The sequence below is a fragment of the Hylobates moloch genome, unplaced genomic scaffold, assembly GCF_009828535.3.
Source record: "Hylobates moloch isolate HMO894 unplaced genomic scaffold, HMol_V3 SCAFFOLD_3, whole genome shotgun sequence".
NCBI lineage: Eukaryota > Metazoa > Chordata > Mammalia > Primates > Hylobatidae > Hylobates > Hylobates moloch.
The window spans coordinates 170,660,518-170,676,731 of record NW_026652278.1 but is presented as its reverse complement, the minus strand read 5'-3'; the positions used below and the strand labels follow the sequence as shown (position 1 = coordinate 170,676,731).

General features: G+C 35.2%; 1 protein-coding gene across 1 annotated transcript in view; it reads right to left on the bottom strand.

The window, feature by feature from the left end:
* Window positions 1–16,214, bottom strand: part of TENM3 (teneurin transmembrane protein 3) — a 1,044,221-nt gene that overhangs the window by 595,624 nt on the left and 432,383 nt on the right. The gene's annotated exons all lie outside the window — the stretch shown is intronic.

Genomic DNA, 16,214 nt, shown 5'->3' with positions numbered 1-16,214 from the left:
GTTTTTCAGCATGCTTGTATCTTAGCCAAGGAGTGCACATTGAGTCGAAATCCTCATCTTAAGAAGCGTCGTGGAAGAAGCTATAGGTAAACTAAAAGCGTGCTGGTGAAAAGATGTTTTTCTCTTTCTCAAAATATACACCTGTTCCTAGTTTCAGAATATATTCCCGTAACTCTGCAAATTCCATTAGTGTAAATACCGATGGTTTGGCAACACGCGTGCATCAGTACACATCAGCACGAATGCCACAGTGATTTTCAGCGGTACTCAGTTTCGTTCCCCCTCAGAAGGATCACTTAACAATTCTGCTCAGAAACAACGAGGACAAAAAGCAGCTTGGATCAAGGATACCATTTGATTTGCCTGCACTAATAAGTGCCATAAATTATTTAAGGAACTTCAAAGTCTTGAAACTGGTGAAGTACACCAGGGCAGAAGTAGAATTTGTTTGTTTATTATCAATTATTTACACAGTATGTTTTACAACATCAGATGTGTAGAAAAGGCATAATCCTGAGGAACGGTGCACAATAAAAAATAGATTATGTTAATTCTGGTGAAAGCTTTTTAACGTAGGCCATCAAGTTGTGGAGGCCATTTGATGCAGTATTTATAAATGTTTCAATAACAATCTCAGTAATACTGAACTTTGAAAACCATTCTGAAATACATTTCTATTTATGATACCTGGGTGAGTGCACACATAATTTCTTTTTTAAAAAACTTCAACTTTTATCATTTCTTATGTAAGTATAATAAAAGCATTTCAAATCTATGCTAAAATGGTGACTCCAAAATAAAACATGATTCTTGTTCAACTAGTAACAACTTTGTAACACAGGGTCACACAAAATAGATGAATCAAATCCACATCTACCCAAATAGGACAGCCAAAAAATAAACACATCAATCTTTTTAATCAAGCCAGCACTTCAAATCTAATGTAGTAATTATAGATGAAAATGCTGCTCAGATTAAGAGCTATACCCCTGGGACGCATGGAATGTATGCCAGGACGCTATTGTTTTTTAATGTGCCTCCGGTCAAATGTGGTAAACTTCACACTTTTAACCAGTGCTGTTTGTAATAGATTGAATGAAACAGGTCTACAAAAGAACCAATAAATGTAAAGACTGGAAAGAATTAGAGAGGCTCGCAGTCTTGTACCTATTGTCTGGGGGAATTAGATGTCAGTTTGAGTATTATAACTCTGACAAAGGTTTCCGAGCTTTAATTTACTAGAACATGTAATGGGCGAAGGAGAGGCTGGGAAACACAGTCAGTCTGAATACATTATTTAACAAACACTTTTATGAATGTTACACACATTTTTATACTCCTGACATATTCTCCCCATTCATTTTTCAGAACCTTGTTTATCAACGAAACATACTTTTCTACAATAGCATCCTCCTAGGTTCCTTAAATTCCAAACCTGTGATGGTGTATACTTCATGCCAAATAATACACTCATGGGAATACACAATGCTTACCTTAACTTCATGATGAAAGAAATACTGGAAAGCTTATTGCCAAGTTCAGCAAGCACACAAAACACCATCATGATAGGAAGATTAGGTGAGTAATTGCTGGTTCAGCACATATGCCTACACAGAACATGATTTCACAGGAATTCTCATCCAGTCTTTATTTTTCTAGCCACAGACAGAAGTTTAGGAAAGCTCTGTGGCTGGCATGCAGAAGAAAGATCCGGTGCCTTTTTATTTATTTACTTATTTTTTACCAAATCCGTGGACTTAACTGTGCTTAACTCACAAAGCAGTTGTTCAGTCCCTATATACACCCCAGATGCAATTTAGATAGGTTGCATCCCCCACACTTATCTTGGGAAAGGAGAAAACATTCCATTAATCAAAACTATTGCATAAACACCCTAGGGAATAAATGGAAACCACACTGCAAAGTGAGAATTAGTATTTTCTGTAAAACATGAAAGAATGACCTATCAGAAAGCTAGCCAAAGTATCCCAAGAATAATCAACATGTTGTAAGCCAAAAAGTATTTGATTCTCTGTTGACGTTCACTGTATGCCAGTTAATGAAAGGCACAGATTTCAGTAGCCCTGCCTGATCTTCCACAGTGCTCAAACCTGACTTCCAGCAAATACATCAAAAACCAGTCAATAAACAAATACTGAAAGGTGCCAGAGAGCCATAAATTTGAAAGGGCAGTGGGAGATACAAAGATAGTCCTTCCTTGTCTTCAAAGAGTTTACAATCTAAGAAAATAAGTTTTCCAAGTACTCTACAACAGGGTCGAAAGACTTTATGTAAAGAGCCAGATAGTAATTACGCTTTGTGGACCCTCGGCAGAAACTATTAAACTCTGCCACGTACGTACGTTTTCGTGTCTGTGGCATGAAAGCAGCCACAGACAAGATGTAAAAAAAAATGAGTGCAATGGCGTTCCAATCAAACTCTTTGTGGATGCCAATTTGAATTTCATATAATTTTCCCGTATCATGAAATACTATTCTGGGAACTTCTCCCCCTCTATTTAAGAGTGTAAAAATCATTCTCAGCATGCAGGCCATACAAAAAAAAATAGGTGGCAGGGCTGATTTGACCTGTGGACCATACTTTGCTGAATCTTCCTCTAAAACGGTAATTATGTAATAAATAACAGAGTGATGTATTGGCTTACACAATTATAAAATTACAACAGTAACCAACTGGGGATGCAAAAGTAGATTAGCAAGAATCTGTGATCTAAAATGCAGTTACAATTTAGCTGAAGACAACACAGTTATTTCAGGTACAACACTGAAAGGAAATCCCAATAAGAAAGGCTTTGGATCTCTGGCTGATAGCAGAGTCCCTGACACATGCTAAGAGTATTCAGGGTGAAATTGAGCATGGAAGGCTGGGAGTCCATGGTGATTTCAACAAAAATTGTTAGGTATTTATTAGTACCTATGACATAATGGTAAACCAGTAGGCAGTGCTCCTAATATCTAGGCTCTAACCATCCTAAAAGAATAAAAAAAAAAATTCTAGGTAAAACTAACCACACTAAGTTTAGCAAGGGAGATAGAACATATACTTTGTAAGGAAAAGGGAGAAGAATTGGCAATGGGACGGATGATCTGCATGACACTCTAAGGGAGACGGCATCTGAGACTGCCTGGTAATCACGGGTGTGTGATTGACTGGAAATGGCAAAAAAGGACATTCTAAGCCGAGGAGAGAACCAGAGAAAAGGCAAAGAGTGGGAGGCACACAGATTCCAGGGGTCAAGGAGAACCTCTGAATAGCTCAAAGGATGAGTTGGCAGTAGACAAGAAATAAAGATGGATTCATACTAAAGAGAACTTTGAATGCTACTCTGAGAAATTTGGACTCAATCTTTATGCAAATGAATGCCCCAAAACGCAAGTTCTTCTTATACAAATGGAATTTCAGTAAAGCTGAAATCTTTATCACCCAAGTTTAATAACACTCTAGTCACAAAATGAAAATTTTTATAAAATAATTTCAAACCATACATTTTTAAAATCCTGTCACTGCTCTGAATAGAAATCAACTGGACTTTGTAACACCGGGCTAAAATGGTTAACTAGGATATCTGGATTTTAGGATAGGGCCTAGCACACAGTAGGTACTCAATAAATAGACAAGTAATTTTATATTTCCTTTTGGACCTATACCAATATCAGGGATATGAAGCAGAGTATAATTTCAAAGTGTAAGAGACACGAAAATAATTTTTTTCTTCAACATAACATGAACATTTAGGATCCTCAAATACCCCTTGCCCCCATTTTCAATGTGTTTCTTTGTGTGGGCAAAATGTGAATTATACCAGGGTTATTTCACTGATCATAAATCACCCTTAATTTTTTTCAGTAAAAAATGTTATTTAGTAAGACATAGTATAATGAGAGAAAAAAAAAAAAGGAAAAGTCAGAGCTTGGAAACGATCTGGACATTTACATTTGACCCCTCCAGGTAAATGTGGTTCTCAAATTTCCACTGGTCTGTTAATTGTCATCGGAGTACAGTTATAAACGGATTACTGGCTTCCGTCATCCTGTAAGCCTTGTTGCAGCACTCTGTTATTATGAACCACATGAAATGAGGTACTTAGAGGATGCCCAATTCTAACCTCACTGGATGAGGAGCCAGAAATTTTACATGTATCCGGGTGTTAGAGCAAGGTTTCAGAGGGGAGGTACACAGAAAGAACGGTGCATACTTGTTTCAAATACTTGTGGGCTGATTTTTAAACACAGTTTTCTGTAGTTATCCGAGTTGCTTATATGTCAGAGCCACACCAGAAATCCTTAAAAAGGTACCATCAGAGCCAATAAATTTAGGAAGGCTGTGTTGAGTCCCTTCCAGAGACCTAGAATTTCATGTGTAGGGACAAAAAATGAAAGACCAAAATGAGGAAATGTTTCTTTTTCTTTAAATTTGCAACAAAACTCCAATTCATTAACGATTTAAAAGCTTGTATTAGTATGTTTACAGAAAATGAGACAATGTAGGAAAGAACTCAAAATACAATACTTGTTCATCTTCCCATCTCATTAGTCATTTCAGTGATTTTCTAAAGGAAACAAGAAAACAGTTTGTAAGAAAATTAAAATTCCCAAAACAAAACAAGCAAACAAAAACCACCCTAAAGGCAAAATCCACACAATTGTATTTTCAAAGATGCAGATGTCTGCCTTACGCATAAATTTGGCTCTAAATAGGTGAGATAATTCTGGATAGAAAGGACTTTGGCACCACTCAGTTCTCAGGAAGGCCACCACTGTGGGCCAGCCAGGGCTATCTGAGCACACTCATGCAGCCTGGCCCCGCCCTGCCACCCCCCCAACATACACCCACACGCCTACTGATTTATGGGCATGACTAATTATGCTTCTTCAAAAACTGCAGTCCACACCCTTTTGGAAGTTTTCCAGACCACCAACTTCAGAGATGTGTGGGGGCGAACTGAAACCATGTTCACCCAGACATATGCCTGGAAAAGCCTCAGAAATGAGCCCAGGAGTTTGTGCCGTGCCCCACATCAGTCTTCTCGTCTCAAGGTCACATGCTACACAGTCTCCATATTTAGTTTCCCAGTGGATCTTTCCCCCTAACTTTTGACTTTCTTATGTGCATACATCTAATTAAGTATAAACTTTGGTGTTTCTGGTTGGCTGCAATATTATGGACATAGTATGTGGAGTGAAAATTGTCCACTCATTATGGAGTCTGTGCTTCATAGAATATTTTTTGTATGACACAGAAGTGTAAAGGATTGATGTACTGGTGACATTTGAGCAATCATACCCACTTAATCCAGAAAAATCTCACTGAGCTAGAGTTACACAGTCTTCCAGCACCAGAAGAAAGGCCACCAAGAATCACACATCAAAGTCACCTGTTATACTTTATCAAGTGACAAATTAGATGAATAGCACTGATATCTCACAATAAATCTTAGTGAATACAAAAAATACATAATAAAATTGTATTAATTTTAATATTTTGATTATTTAATATTGCAGAAGTTTCCATTTACTTATTTACTTTCATTCACCCAAAGTCTTGCAGCTTTTAAGGCTGCAATATTTTGATTAAAATCAAATTATTAAAATATTTAACATAATCCTCTCAATTATAGTATACAGCTTTTAAAAAATTACTGAATTATAAGCAATTAGGTTAAAATTAACATGGCACAGAGAGGCACGTGACAAGCAAAGTGGACATGAGTCAATCAGTACATGTTCACTGCACATCTCTAGGACCCGGCAGGGCCAGATGCTTTGGAGAAGACTACTGGCCTTGCCCCAAGGAGCTCTAATTAGTAGAGGACTCAAATTGCACCATATCATGCTTCCCTTCTGCAATTAGCATTTTGATACCCAGACCATTTGATATTGTCAAATCGTGATCCTTCATTTTTTGCCACTTTTACTCACTCATTTAATAACATACAAAAGAACAGAATAGCTCACAGAGTCATACTGGACCCACTTCAAAATACCGACTTCAATCCTGCAGGAGCTGGAGTTTTAAAACGAAAACACAACGAAACTTCAACCTAGTCTTTGCAATGTGTGAGATTAATCTACGGTAGGTGGTAGGTTAGACACCTGTGACAGACATGCACAAGATTAGGGGATCAACTGTCCTGAGACATATGGAGCCATTTCTAGGTGTTTAATTTAATGTCAGAAGATGACTTGGATGCTCAAGGTTTCTTGAGAAACCTTGAGATTTAAGAAGAGGCATCCAAATCCTCTCATCTACAGATATGGAAACTGAGGTCTGTTGAGTTTAAGTGATTTACTAAGGTCACAATTAGTGATAAATTCTGGGTTAGAATGTAATTTTTCTGACGCTCAAAAGCACTCATTTTACTTACCAAAGTTTTCAAATACTATAACAAAGTGAGGTCGAATGAAATATATATAATGCTAATATCTAACATATATATTTGCATTTGGTTGTATCTCATCTTACCTCCTCTAAATTACTGAGACCTTGAAAATTGTATTTCAAAACAAACTTTCCGTTTAGTATTTAAACACTGTTATCACAGTACAAAAAGGGCTTGGAAACCTAAGCTTAATTTTTGGTACTGTTTCACACAGATTGTTGTTAACATGCCACAAGCTGTAGACACTTAAAAATACTGTTTAATTTTCTTTAATCCATTTCGCTTTATGGATCTAAAGTGGCCATCAGACAATAATACAGCAGTTTCCATAAGGAATAAATTGTTACTGCTTGACAAAAAACTCTTTTTATGCTAGAAGAGGGAAATATAAAAATGTCTCTTTCATATAATTATATTAAAAAATGTGTTAGTATGTTCTCTCATATTACAGCTGTTAGAACGTTTTTTTAAGCCAATGACTTAAGAGCTTTTCTTTTCTTCCTCATTTTTTCCTAATTAATTTCTGTTCAACCAAAGAATTCTTTCCTTTTATGGCTTCTGCTATCATGGCACTGCCTTCATCCAATGAGCATGCCCATTTCTGAGCTCTGCCCTTTAAAAAAAGCAGGTGGGAGGGGGGCACAAAGGTTTCTAAGAAGGAGGCTTTCCCATTTGGATGTCTGTCCTCATTTGGGGAGAGTGGGCGAATTTACTATCCCCTAAAAAAATTTTAATCTCCTTTGACTCAAAGAAGGACAGTGCTGGTACCCAGAGGAATATAATCTTTTAAAGCTATTAACAGCTCCACCAGCATGGTCATATAGGAAAGCATCTGGTATTAATAAATTTACTACATGAGTTCTGATAATAGTCTTGCTTTTGTTTATAATTATTTGCCAAATACATTTAAGAAAAGAACTAGAATGAATGTAGAATGTTGTTTTTCTTCAAAAGATTTCTGTTCTTGTATTTTCTCATATTTATTTTAGATTTTGTTTATACTTTAAATATCCAGAATTAATGAGGTTTTCTTATGTACTTTGCAAAGTTTACAGACCATTATTTTTAATCGCTTTTTTCTTTTTATGCTTTGAATAACTGCTTTTCTTTTTAAAGAATAGGGAAGAAAAGTCTGTTTAATTAAGTAATATAGTCAAACAACTGCTCTTTTTACACTACAATCACTTCACTATTAAAAAAAGGCAAAGCATAAAACTGAACTAATTACATTTATTAAAGATCTGAAGAAGAGTGCTATCTCTGCCAATACCTCCTACCTCCACCCTCACACCAACTGCCTGAATTTTAGAAAATCTGGAGAAATGAGGTGTCTAACACAAATTATTCAACAGGGTAGGATTATATATATATATATAAATATATATATGAGATGCATTAGTATATTTCTTACCCAAAGTATCTAAGCTCAAATAAACAGAAGTTTTTAAAAATCCATCTATCTCACTGACATGAATTACCACTTAATTAAGACAAATGTAGTGATCAGTACTGATCCAGAAGTCAATACATTGGCTGCGCTGAAATCTATTCATTCTGTGCATATAGACATGGTTTAACATTACTTTCCAGTAAATAACATGTAATAAATGTAAGAAGTTCCAGCAAAGTAAGTGACCTTCTCTATTAAAAACAAGCAGGTTTTCTTCTATTATTAAAAATATAAACACATTTTCCTTCTGTCTGAATTCAAAGACATCGATATATACATATTAGAAGTTATAGTTGAAACAGGTGAATTTTATAAAAGGAATAGTTAAAACAATGTATATATTTTATATATTTTAAACATGATTATATATCAGTTTCATCCAAGTATTTTTATCTCTTGGACCCATCAACCTACTAACTTACTTTCTCTATGTTTTAACAATTATTGACAAAAGATTAATATGAGTATGATTCATCTTCTGTGACTTGTATACACACACACATGCACACACACTTGCATGAGTGTGCACACACATAGGAAACTGAACACATGAAACAATCATTGCAATACTTGAGGTCAAAAACACCATTTAACAAAGACAGTTTTTCTTTTCTTTTAATTAATTGTGTAATTTTCCCATTTCAGTTTCCATATATATATATAAAGGAAGCCTAACTGTCTGCTTACACTTATCGTTCAGGCTAGAATCCATTACTTTAATTATCTTAGAATGTGCAGAAAAATCTAACGTATTGGTAAATGTAGTTCTCTTAATAGAAAAGCAGATTTTAAAGCATTTTCATTTTCAAACTAAGCTGGACATTCCATGTTTTCTACGTACAATTGGTATTTCATTTTGAATCACTTGAGCACATTGCGAAGTGTATGCACTATTACAAGAGGTCAAGTTTTACTCAGTGAATCGATTCAATAGAAGAAGCAGAAATTTCCACAGAGGGAAGGAAATTGCCTTAAAGTCAGCTGGCATCGTTTTGTTTCAGCTTCTGGCTCTGAATGGTGGCACCAAGTACATACAGTGCTCTGTGCTACTTTGAAGAGCAGGAGGCTTGAAGGGCTGTTAGAAGAGTAATGATGGAATTGTAACTGACGAGCTCTCTGTCTGGTGAGACTACTCAGAAAAGACTAACAAGATTGCAATGACTAAAAGGCCTTTGTTGTCTAGGTAAGAATGAAAGTTTTTTTTTTTTTTTTTTAAGTTCTTCACTCAAATGCTGACCTTAAATTCATAAAAGCCAAAGATTCAGAGTGACTCACTGCCTTTGATCAGATTCCCAATATAGTCTAAATAACAGATCATTGTAAAGAATATGTAAAACAGTTTCTGTTCAAACAGTGATAAGTGCTTGAAAAGAACGCTCTGTTTATGCTATGGTGCCTTCAACTTAAAACTTTGTTCAGTTGCTGATCAGAAGCCGAAGATGGCACTGAAGTTAATAGAACTGAGAAAATAGGTTATATTGCTTGGATGATTATGTCGATAAAAGAAAGTAAATGAGATGATTTTAAGACTGATGGAAGACACCCCAAGCCACGTTTGCAATCCGTTTTTTGACAGCTTCTGTCCTCCTTCCAAAAATCTGAATAAAACAGATTTTTTTTTGGCAGAGTTTTGCTCGTTTCCCAGGCTGGAGTGCAGTGGCGCAGTCTCAGCTCACTGCAACCTCCACCTCCCAGGTTCAAGCAATTCTCCTGCCTCAGGCTCCTGAGTAGCTGGGATCACAGGCGCCCACCACCATGCCTGGCTATTTTTTGTATTTTTAGTAGAGACGGAGTGTCATCATGTTGGCCAGGCTGATCTTGAACTCCTGACCTCAGGTGATACACCTCTGCCTCCCAAAGTGTAGGGATTACAGGCGTGAGCCACCACGCCCAGCCAAAATAGATGTTTATCACATGATTATAACAAAATAATTTTAGCTCAAGAAAGAAAAAAGACTAATCTTTCTACTCATCAAGACTATCTCATTTCTTCTCTGTGAGGATTAGCTAGGTAGTTCCATCTATACCTCCTTCACAACAAGACAGAAAATACTGGGTTCTATATGACAAATCATAGAAATAGGCTGGCTATGCTTATCTTGAAAAGGTTTGGCTAAATTTTAAAACATTTTAATTTTTTCAGACACTAAAAATTCACATTAAAGCAATAAGAAATCCACTCCTTTTCTCAAAAAGAAAAAAAAAACTCAACTGTGCATCTCTTCATAGTTGTAATTTATTTTCGGTATCATCAATTGTATTTTATTAAGTGCTTACATCTGTGATGAAATGGCAATTTTTGGAAAATTTTGGTGCTTTCATATGATTTTATCTTGCTTCTATATCAAACTGTAAACTCTTTAAAGAAAGAAACATCCTATGTAACTCCCCAGAGGCCCAGTGGAATGATTTGCGTACTCAATAAAAGGATTTGATTAACTTCTATTCCAGAAATTTCAGTCTTAGAAACCTAGAGACCTACTGGGAATGAATTTGTAATAATATTCTAGTACAGCCTGCTTAAAAATCTTTGTTGTACAAAAATATTCTGCTTGTCTAACCTATAGTACTCTTGCTGTAATTTCTAACCAGCTGCTATAATATTATTAAACTTTTTGAAGTTGAGGAATCAAACTGCTGGTCAGCATTTTACAAAACTTATCAAACACGTCTTTTGGAATAATAAAACAGACCTACACTTTCTATATCAAGATGAAAACATATAACTATTGGCTTTTTTATATAAATGTAGAAAAGGCCATTTGTAGTTTTAATATAGAATACATTTTTAACTTTACCAAACTCAGAATTTGAGAATACTCATATGTTTGCTATTTATTCCCCACTGAGGACTAGAATGTAAAAGACCAAGTAAACTAGAACACTTGAATAAAAAACACATATGTAAAATAAGTATGTGTAGTATTAATATGATCTAGATAAGGTTAGCTGCTTTTTCAGAAATAACTTCCACAATCTTAGCATGCTTCTACTTGGGACAGTTCTGTAAATGTGCACATGGTTGAGGGCACAGTAAAAATGAAAATGCTGATAGAAAATGGACATATGTTATCTGGTCTCTCAGTATGTTAAACTTCAGCTGGAATAACTAGAAAAGAAGGAAAGGAAATTATCCTTCCCCAATTCATTCCTTATCATTCCTGGAGACTTCCCTTGAGTTCATGGGAGTAAAAATTATTTCTCCCAAAGTAGTCCTTGGTTCCGCGACTGCATATGAATGAATTATAATCAAGGTCCCTTCCTCAAGCAAGAAAAATGAACTAGGCCCTCAGTTCCAGCTCCTCTGAGCATGAAAGCAAGCACTCCTTTAAACAACTGGTTCAACAGTGCAACATCTTCTAGGTGGGTTCTGGGTTGATTAAAGTAGCCTTCAGTGTTTCTCAAAAAATTCTGGTTTCTTCTAAAATGCAGTTCTATTGTTTTCCCTGAGCTATGGAAAGAGTATAAATAATACTAAGAAGAAACAAAATAAAATAAAATGCTGTTCTAATCTTTGAAAACCAAATTTCACACTGAATTTTCTGTAACTCCCTATATTTTCAGCAACTCCCTATATTTTCAGTTGCTAATATAAATTAACTGTTCCTCCAATTTCATCTAATATTCTCATCAAACTGATGTATATTTCTCCTAACCAGAAGAAAGAGTTTGTCCTGTAAACATATGCTTCTTACCCATGTTGTCTTATTTCTCGTATACCATAAAAGTTAACCAAATATTTAATTCAAATTCCATGTTCCAAAAAGGGTTTGTCCAGGGTCTTCCTTAGCTAATCATAATAGACTGTTGGTACACTGGGTTTAAATTGTATTACATGTTTGTTTGCAACATTTGGATAATTATAAAAATCAGTGATATTTAAAATAACTAACAATGTGCCTTGTAGGTTCTTTTTACATATGTACTCTAACTTCATCCTTGCAACAACCTGATAAGGCAGGCATTTTAGAGGGGTAAAGATAGAGGTTCATAGAAGTTACCTGCTTAAGAACATACAACAGTTAAACAGCGGAACTAAGCTGATAATTCAGCGCATCTAGGTTCAAAGTCACGGCCTCAGACATCACTGCTTTAGCAGGCAGGCTCATACTTTTGTCATTTAGAATAATTAGATCATCAAGAGATGCATATAACCTGATAAGTCATTCTCCCAGAGCAGAAATACACTATGCCTGTATCTGAACCATTCCAAGGTGACCCTCCATTTTTCCATTTAGTGCCCTTATCTTACCTCCTGGACCCTCTGCTGACACCAAGAAATCCTTGCCTTCATATTTTCTTTGCCTCATCACTCTGAATCCATTCTTCCCTTCATACATGACAAAATTTGGTATTTAACGTAAGTTCAAGCTTAGAAATAACTGACCACTAGATATTAACATTTTAATAGGAGGTAGTTCATTCACCCAAAATCAAAATGAAATTCTATTGGCATCATCGAATAATAGAAGAGATTCTTGAAAAAAGGGGCTGCCCTTCAAATGATTTATCCAAGAAAACACCCTGCCCTTTGTTAAAATCACGTCTGAAATTTTCTCATCCTTTCTCATTGCTGATCCAGGCGGATACAACCATCCAGTTGGACAGTACACTGTTTTCCATCAGCGACAATTCTCCAATAGAAGAAAGAGAATTTTAAAAATGCATGCTAGAATCTCCTTATATCAGTCAGAAAACTGCTTCTCATTCCTGTTTTAAAGTCAAAGGACATACTACCCATCAAATTTTTTCAAAAACAAAACTAAAAACAAAAAATAAAAAAAAAAAAAAAGAACATTAGCCAGAAACACAGTGGAACATTTACAACTGATTTATTTTTTATGAAATATCAGTGATTGATTATGCACTATACTACAATTTGACACTTAACCAAATGCACTATGAAAGTAAGGCAATGCTGAAGATAAATAATCTAACAAAATATAATACCTATATTGTAAACAGTCATCTCGAATTTGCAAAGGTGTTCTACACATTATGGGTAAGTCAATGAGACTGACCACTTGGCTCTGCTGAAAATCAGTTAACTATTTTAAAGTAAACATCTACCACAGGGTCAAACTGCTGGGATTTTATATTATATGATGTAATTTCCTTCCAGAATATTACATTCTGCTACTTTACATTTTTCTTAACAGGTTTGATTAACTTTATAAAAAGGTGGTCAAATGCGGAGCATATTAGGTGTTTGGTTTTGATCTCCTCACTAATACTGGTTTTGTTAAGAAGCTGAGCTCCGCGGCTCCCGCAGAGAAAAAAGAGGAAAACAACTAAAGCCTCCCACAGGAGGGCCCCATCTTTCAGCAGAAGATTTGGGGACCGTTCTCATTCATACTCAGTCACAGTCAAATGCCTTTTAAGGGTGTTAGTTTAGTGAGCCATAACAGAGCTTTGGTTTTCTATTATTTCTTATTGTTAGGTTCAAGGTTCAAGGGGAACAGTAAAGGGAGAAACGAAACAGTCCTGATTAGTTATGTATACGGAATGCCTGATGGCAATTCCTAAGAAAGGTGTTTCATTCTTACTGTTTTATTAGTTGGTTGCTGGGTTTTGATTTGTTTTAACACCACAAAGCAGGCTCATATGTCCATGTAGATAAGAAAAACAAGGTTATCTCTAGTAAATTAAAAAAAAAATTCACCAAGAATTCTTATCATTTCTCAGCCTTTTGGCTGTGATCAAGTGAATAAGTCTTCAGCCAGGTGATAGCCAGGAATATGTATATATATTTATGGAATAAAATAAAACAAAATAAAAATTAATAAATTGATGTGATTTGTGAAGAGGAAGAGCAATGAAATTGTTTTAATGAAAGAAATTAAAGTTGATGTAGTTTCCACTAAAGGTACTTCTGAAAAAAAATGACTATTATCAAGAAGGACAATAGGCCAGGAGCGATAGCTTATGCCTGTAATCCCAGTACTTTGGGAGGCCCAGGTGGCAGGACCACTTGAGCCCAGGACTTCAAGACCAGCCTGGGCAACGTAGTGAGACCCTGTCTCTACAAAAAGAAAAAAAAAGAAAAAGAGAAACAATAAAATTAGTTTATATTTCTGCATGCGTAGTGAACTGAATATATTAAAGTTAAAAAAGCCTGGCCATTTACTCATATAGAATGACTTTATGAAACTTATCTAAATTAAAGAAGTATTAAAAAAAACTACTCTCTTTACTACATAACATCACCAGATGCTACGAAGGTAGATGGGAAGATTTAGTCACTGCACAAATTTATGCCAAAGAAAGATGTCAAAGCAGGATTTCAAAAAGATAACTAAAGTGTAACAGCAGATAAACATCATATTAACTAGGGGAAAAACACAGAGGCGAGTAATGCAGACACATGGGTGAGATTATTGTCCTCCATAAATACGTAACTAAACATCAACATTTTCCAGTTCAAGCCATTTGGTAAAAAGCAAGGAAAAACAAGCATTAAAATGTTATGAATGAAAATAAGCTTTCTAAAGCAGCGTTTTGGAAAGTTCACATTAAGAAAACTAACTCAAAATTCAGATTTAAAAAAAAAACCCTTCAATTTTTTTTTTACCCTGAAAGTAGATTTTATTTAAATTTCTAGTGCATATGCAATTGCAACTATTAAAGACTTCCACCCCACAAATACTTAATACATAAAGCAGGCTGTAATTTAGGGAAGTGGATTCCTGCCCTTAGTACAAAGCCAGTACATACTACCTAAACTTCTGGGAGAAGAACACAAAAATGGATCTGAATATGAGGTCTGAAAAAATGACAAAGGTGAGGGTTTTTTGACTAAGCCACAAACATACTCTAAACTAATACAAAAGTTTAAAATTAAAGAAGCATCTTATATCATAACATTAAATTTGACTTATATTTCAAACATAAACAATATTTGGAAGACAAAAGCAACACTGAAAAGCTTCCTATTTCACAAATACACACACAAAAATGCTTTTTGAACTTGAAAGTTGAATCAAAGGATTAAGTAAATGTGTTCTGTGAGAGGGAAATGACAGTTTCAGAGCAGAGATTACTTTGAGGATTTCAATACGTTTTGTTGTTGTGTTCTATAAACTACTGTAGTCTAGTTTGTAAGAATGAAATGTTTAATAATAGATACACTGCTTTTTAAAAATTTTAGTTCTATTATGTATTGTGATAAAGTATGCAATAGTGATTCTTAAATTGCCTTTAAGGATACAGCAGTTGAATCAAGAAATGCCTCTACAGTACTGTCTTTCATTCCAGCTGTGGAAGAGAGGGATGTTTTAAAATTAATTCAATGCAAAAACAAGACCATGCACTGCTGACTCACTCTGGTGTGGGTTCATCCTGGCCATAGGTTCCAAGTGAGTTTAAATGAACAGGCATTATGCAAATGGGCACTGCTGAATAAAAGGCAGCTCTCTTGTACTAATCCAAAGCCTGGGGTGCTTTTAGAGCAGGCTGGAGACAATCCCAGACACCTGGCTTTTGAAAGACCACCAGGGGAATAAGTAAAAGGGGTCCTTAAAAGCATTTTGAAATGAAATCTAATTTAAATACAAGATTTAGATATGTTTTGCTCAGCAATTTTTACGGTTTATTTTAGTTATTTAATACAAAAATTCTCACCTTAGAGGCACTACACTGTTCTTCAGTCAGCAAATACTTAGGAATTAAAATTTAAGAAAGGAATTAGTTGAAAACAGCAGATTTCACTTATTACTCTAAAATATACACTCTGGTACATTTCCTTCATTCCAATACTGACTTCTGCTTTTAAATATCTGGAACAGAAAATTTACAGATGTATACAGGTGAAGGTTCATAACTGCATCACCTGTTTAAGAAGCTGATATACAAACATTAACCAGAAAACATTTTAGAATGTTTACATTGTCCCAGGGTAAAATACAGAGTCATTTTAAATGTTTGCAGAAAGTTAGAAGCTTCAAAGACACTGTAGGAAAATGATGATGAAGTTGTTTTATTTTTTTAAGGAACAATTATGTAAGGTGTTCGACTTAATTTTTTCAAACCATTTAGCTTAAATATTCCATAGCTAACAAAATTACTGTTATTAAATTTAGAAGGGAAACAACACAGATATTATGAGAAATTATACGACCTAAAACAAGAGAATCCCTGAACATGCAAGACACAGATTTTGTGCAGTGTTAGTACGTGTGTTTGTAGGTTCATATTTCTTTAATTCTATTAAACTCGTCCATGGGGGTTAGCTACTGTCACATTGTTTGAATCACTACAAAAGCCACAGAGAAGATCAACAGTATTGTGAAGGTAATGATCTTTCACTGGCCTCTCAGGAACTGGTTGTAAAATTTATTAGGAAAGTTCTATCCCTGGCCTACATAA